A 6,920-nucleotide genomic window follows, 5' to 3' on the forward strand; every position below is an offset into this window, starting at 1 on the left:
CTCTCTCTCTCTCTGTACCATACAGAGTCAGCCTGCTTGTCTCTTTTTTTAACCCTTTACTGGTGGGAGCTCACTGGCCTCTAATAAATTTGATGGGTGTCTCATGTCATGACAAATCCCCTTCTCTCTCAAACAGTCATATAGTCATGCACAATTCCAAATACATAACTGCTATTAGCGTTCACCCCGCACCTCAGTAAAAGCCGATGTCAGGGTTCCCAGTTCCATTGACATACTTCTCTCTACTCTTTCTGCTCCCTCATCACATAACCTCCCCTTAGTTTTAACTACCGTATTAGGTAAGAGAGCAATCTCTCACAGATCTCTCTCCCTCTCGGTTGACGTCTTTTCCCCGAGGTCCTGGGTAGGTTCGGACTGGCAGGCCTTCCTACACTTACTCTCCTTGGGCAAGTCGTAACCTGGAATCCCGCTCCAAACCGCTTGACTTAACCTAGTTGCATCGATTAGCGTTCGGTTCTTTTTTCGTCGCACTTTTTACCCATTCACAGACAATACAGTATTCGCAGCGCGCTTTGCATGCAAAACTCTACCCTTCAGATCAGACTCAGTCTCTCAAAATGTTTTTCCCCAATTTAATTTTACCTATGCAGGATATTCTTTGGGTTGGGGAGATCCAGGACCAGCAGAGAGCCGGGTGCGCTGAGCCTCGAGATCCCTTTTTCCGACAACAAGGATTTACATGCAATATAAGTCTGCTCACCTTGCCGTCAGAATGCCGGCTTTGGGATGTCCAGCCCCAGTCGGACCACTGTCTCTGCTACTCCTTCCAGATGCTATTTTCTGGGCGATTTCCCACAACACCCTGCTCGCAGCGCCAATTTTGTCGTGGTTCCCCAAGACGACAACTTATTTAACCCGATTAAAACAGAGAGTCTGAGTTGTAATCTTCCAAGCAATAGGCTTTATTTCCAGTACAAGAGAAATAAAGCCGGGAGGTCCGGAACACTCCACAGAGCCCTCGGCTTACAGTCTTTTTATGCACATTTCAGCTCCATATCTCAAGATTCTTATCTCGCTTTTACAATGCGACCTCGTTTAGCCACCATTGTTTCTGTACTGACCCCTTATTTACCTTGCTTGAGATTGGTCACCCATTGTTACATCTCTTTTCCTCTCGAAACCATGGTAGTTACATCCTTTGCCCTTATCTTTACGACTCTGCTTGTACAACAATAGTGGTTTAGCTGACTTAGGCCAAATGTGAAGAAAAACATGCTCACTTTATTCTTTCTTGCTTGTTACAATCATATATTAAGCTGGACAGCTGTATAGTACCCATTGTCTCCCCAAGTGACTGCTGTTTACTTTCATTGGGTCGCATGCACTGATTTCATCAGCTATACTTGATTACCCATCCTAATTCTACTTCAAGGAAGACACTCTAATACTATCCATGATTCCATACTTCATACCCAGTTTAGGTACAATTATTCAGTACAAATTCTCTGAGTACAAACATGCTTACATACTGAGTACAAATTTCCTTACAAAATGAGGAGGAATTCCTGCTGCCAGAGGGTGCTGAACCTGTGGAATTCATTGCCACAGAAGGCAATGGAGGTTTTTGATTGGTAAGGACATCAAAGGTTACGGGGAGAAGGTGGGAAAATGAGGGTGAGAAATATATCAGCCATGATCCAATGGTGGAGTAGACTAGATGGGCTGAATTACCCAATCCTGTTCCTTTATCATCTGGTCTTTAATATTGGGAGGTGGGAATGGAGGTTGGCAGAACTAACTGGTGTTTGATATTTCAATTGGACATCATCAAGTGACCAATAGTTCGAGGCAAGTCTCGCTGTTCACGGCTTCTCAATCTCTCACAAAATCAGGGGTTTTATTTCACTGAAGGTGATTGGACTAATTTTGTTGTCCCAGACACATGGGGTTACCACTGACAAGAAACTCAACAGGACTCACCACATAAACACATTGGCTGACAAAGCAGGTCAGAGACTGAATACCGCAGCGAGTAACTCACCTCCTGTCTCCCGAAATCCTGTCCACCATCTGCAAGGTACAAGTCAGGAGTGTGATGGAATACTCCCCACTCGCCTGGATGGTTACAGGTCCAACAACACTCAAGAAGCTCAACACCATCCAGGATAAAGCAGCCTGTTTTTTTGGCACCACATCCACAAGCGACCACTCCCTCCACCATCGATGCTCAGAAGCAGCAGTGTGTACCATCGACAAGATACACTGCAGCTTTTCACCAAGGATCCTTAGACAGCACCTTCCAAACCCATGACCACTTCCACCTCGAAGGACAAGGGGAGCAGATACACGGGAACACCAATACCTGCAAGTTCCCCTCCAAGCCACTCACCGTCCTGACTTGGAAATATATCGCTATCCCTTCACAGTTACTGCCTTAAAATCCTGGAATTCCCTCCCTAACGGCATTGTGGGTGAACACACAACACAGGGACTGCAGCGATTAAACAAGGGGGCTCACCACCACCTTCTCAAGGACAACAAGGGATGGTCAATAAATGCTGGCCAGCCAGCGAGGCACATTTTTTTAAAAAATCATTTGTGGGATATGGGTATTGCATGCATTGACCATGCAAACTTCTCCAGAGTGTGGCCACTAGGGGATTTTCACAGTAACTTCATTGCAGTGTTAATGTCAGCCTACTTGTGACACTGACTGAAAAAACTTAAAAATAGTTTAACTGATAAAATATGCAGATTGGATCAGAGTTAAAGTGGATTTTTTTTCATGGAACGGAATCACAGGGTTTTCCTGGAAGGAGAAATGTGTCCGTGTGAGAAAGCAGCAATCCAGCCTCTTCAGCTGTTTCACAACTGCTGTGGGCGGGGACCCGATGTTAATTTTAACTTTCGGCTGTGTCGGAGAGCTGGCCTCCAAATCCAATTACCTTCCCCATCAACAGAGAGGAAAATCAGTCACCGTGGGGGGCCAATTCCATATCCGGTGTCCAGCTTTCCCCAGAGTTGAAGTGAACCCACGTCCCCAATGCTGAAGTCTTCTCCATTGACTTGAACAGCCTGTCAGTCCCACTCCTGGTGTTAGCCACTTAGCTCAGGGGCTGGCTGGATGGTTAGTGATGCAGAGCAATGCTAACAGCGAGGGTTCAATTCCCACACTGGCTGAGGTTATCCATGAAGGTCCCACCTTGCCCCGTGCCTGAGGTGTGGTGACCCTCAGGTTAAATCACCACCAGTCACCGCTCCCCACTCAAAGTACAGAACAGCCCATGGTCGCCTGGGACTATGGCGACATTAATTCAAACTTTGCCGCCCAGAACTGCGCACAATGCTCCAGGTGAGGACTAACCGGTGTCTGAGAGGACAGTAGAGATCTCAATTTAATGTTTACTCTGAAAGACAGCACCGGTGGGAGTGTAGCACCCTCTCAGTGCTGGAATGGAGTGACAGCCTTCATTATTGACTTCACGTCCTGTCCTGGGACTGGAACCCACCACATTCTGACCAGGGACTGAGGGGATTTGCTCTGCCAGTGTGAGGTTTCAATTTGGTAAATTAGTTGGGGCAAGTTTCGGAATGAGGGATTTGGAGAAAATTCAGGAAGAATATCCCAGGAGGCGAAGCAAATTTGGCCTGAACATTATGAATCTCACCAACTTTTACAGATGTACCAATGAAAGCATCCTTTCCGGATGTATCACAGCTTGGGTATGGGCTCCCACTCTGCCCAAGACTGCAAGAAACTACAAAAGGTCATGAATATAGCCCAGTCAATCCTGCAAACCAGCTTCCCATCCATTGACTCTGTCGATACTTACTATTGCTTCAGAAAAGCAGCCAACATAAAAAAGGAATCCACGTACCCCGGACATATACTCTTGTACGCTCTTCCGTCAGGAAAAAGATAGAAATGTCTGAGGACATGTTCCAACCGACTCAAGGACAGCTTCTTCCCCACTGCCATCAGACTTTTGAATGGATCTCCATATATTAAATTGATCTTTCTCTCCACACTCACTGTAACTGTAACACTTTAGTCTGTACCCTCTCCTTTCCTCCACCACCATGTACTCTATGTACTGTATGTTTTGTCTGTATAATGCTCAGGAAACAATGTTTTTTGCTGGGTGGGATTTCATGGCCTCGCTTGTCCCAAACACAGAAAATCCCACCCGAGGTCAACGGACCTTTCCATAGCCTGCACCTCACCCACACTGATCCCTGTGACATGTGTCTGGGAAAATTCCGGTCACTGTATCCCAATATGTGTGACATTAATAAATCAAATCAAAATCACATGAAATCAAACTGCATCCAGCCTCCGATCTACAGCTCTCTGCTAATACTACATTCCACTGAACTGCTTTAATTACTTCCTGTACCATGGTGTCCTGGTCAATTATCCACCTTGGAATAAATCCAAAGCTGAGAGAGACGGATCTCTGGATTTTTAGAGAGTCAGTGGATATTGGGGAATGAGATGAGAAGTAGAGTAGAGGAAGGAGATCCTGCTGATTGTATTGAATGGTGGGGCAGCAGGCTGGTGGGGGACATATAGTCTACTCCTGCTCCTATTTCTTATGATCGGATACTGTAGTATTCTCCGATTACTTTCAAGAAATAACAATATTATTTTGCCGGCTGTGACCACTACACTGGGAGATTTACAATAATGTATTGAGACTCACTCTGTTGAATCTGTCACTACAGAAACCCATTGAAACAAATGGGTGGCTTTTTCACCTGTTGGGCAGCCAATGGGCCCAGAAGTGACCACGAAGCCAGCAAGTGTGAAACTGATGCTGTGTAAGGCTGATTGGTGCCGGGGAGGGCAGGTACAGATTGGTTACTGAGAAAAGTGAGGGTGTGGGTTCGCCGTTCCAGTCTGCCCCCAGTTGTCAAGTTAGAATTTGGGGCCCGATCCTCCCAAAAAAATTCTAAGTGCTGAATTGGTTTGAAAAATGCTGTAAATCACTGTTGTTTTTTGCCGTGGGAGTTCAGACTGGAATCTCCCACTGTGCAAGGCAGAGGTCACAGTTGTGAATATCATTCAAAGCTCGGGGGGGCCTATTCAGGACAGAGTCACCAGTTCCAGAACTCTGCACACGTGCAGTGGCCCCGAACTGTCAGCATCCCACTCGCTCGATCGCTGACCACCCCGGGACCCCCACACTGCTGCCCCTCCAGACCTCCCCACAGCCCAATCACAGCCCCGCTGTCCATTCCCGAGGCAGTCCCAACCCCCCCTCCCATCCTGCAGTGCCCTGGTCTCCAGCACCCCCACCCCCAGCAGTGACGATACACCTCCATCCCCCTCCGGCAGACCCAGCCCCTGACCACCCCACCAGAGGCAGACACCCCCCCGGGAGGCAGAGTCCCCCCTGCAGACCAACATCCCAGCCCATCCCAATCACTGTCCACCCCCAGCCCCGACCAATCCTATCTACAGAATGGTACAGGGACCCCCCCCCACCCACACCAATCAGCCCTAGGCCCCACCCACATTAGACCCCATCTTGCTGCTCTTTCTCCTATATTATTGTTTAGTCCCTCCTCTGGATAAGAGATGTGTAATGATGCAAGCTCAGACTGTACCACACCAGCATTTATTAACAAGGAGAAGCTTGCAGCCTCTCCCCCTCCCCCTCCAGCAGCTCTGGCAGCAGCCCACCCTCTGCTCCAGTTCCTACATGTCTTCTCTGGGCCTTCTAGATATCTCCTGCCCGAGAGAGGACTCCACTCCTGGGGCTGATTCCACACTCTCTGTCCCGATTGGTCCCTCAAGTCAGCTGACCCTCATCTCCTGTGCTGCCCTTAAAGGAGCAGTCATGTTGTGAAGTTAACTTTGTAAAAATATAAGAACTAAAAAGATTACTTAATAAAGTTAGAGTGACAGAAAACAGTATGTGGTCCCTTTAAATCTTGTTTTGACTTTCATGTTAAAATGCAGATTACACACAGACTCCAGGTTACAACATTTGTTTCAAAAGTACCAATAGCAGCAGGGTTGCCTTGGTAACCGGCTCTACAGGTTTTTGTATTTTTCTTTGCCTGTGAGTTTAAAGAAAACACTCAACAATTGGCACAGTGGCACAGTGCGTGGCACTGATGCTTCACAGCGCCAGGGATATAGGTCCGGTTCCTGGCTTGGGTCACTGTCTGTGCGGAGTGTGCACTTTCTCCCCATGTCAGTCTGGGTTTCCTTTGAATGTTCCGCTTTCTGACTGACGTGCTGGTTAGGGTGCATTGGCCATGTTAAATTCTCCCTCAGTGCCTCCAAACAGGTGCAGAGTGTAGCGACTAGGGGATTTTCACAGTAACTTCATTGCAGTGTGAATGTAAGCCTACTTGAGATTAATAAATAAACTTTCTGGGTAAGATGGTAGAGAGGAATATGGGACAAAAGTGGGAAATTGTGTCTATCTTAGGAGTTTAAAAAGGGGCTGAAGGGCTTGTTTCCATGCTGCAAACCTCTCTGAGTCTCTGACCCTCTGACTCTCTGACTCTCTGACCCTCTGACACTCTGACCCTCTGACCCTCTGACTCTCTGACTCTCTGACTCTCTGACTCTGTAATAGGAAGAAGCGATCGAGGATCAGAAGGCATAACATCTCTGTGGGTGGATTTGAGGAATCAAAAAAAGATCCTGATGGGAATTATGTGTTGGCCCCTCGCAGTCGTCAGGATGGGAGTAGCAAATAAATTAGGAGACAGAAAAGGCACATAAAAAAGGCAATAAATGAATTATCATGGGGGAACTCCAAGCTACAGGAGGACTGGGAAAATCAGGTCAGTATTAGATCCTGAGAAAAGGAATTTGTGGAATGTCTCAGGGATGGTTTTTCGGAGCAGCTTGTGGCAGAGCCTGTGAGGGAACAGGCAATTCTGGATTTGGTGATGTGTAATGAGGCAGACTGGATTAGGGAACGGAAGGTGGAGGAACC

Source organism: Carcharhinus amblyrhynchos, unplaced genomic scaffold (assembly GCF_965287045.1).
Source record: "Carcharhinus amblyrhynchos unplaced genomic scaffold, sCarAmb.v2.hapA scaffold_40, whole genome shotgun sequence".
Classification (NCBI taxonomy): Eukaryota; Metazoa; Chordata; class Chondrichthyes; order Carcharhiniformes; family Carcharhinidae; genus Carcharhinus; species Carcharhinus amblyrhynchos.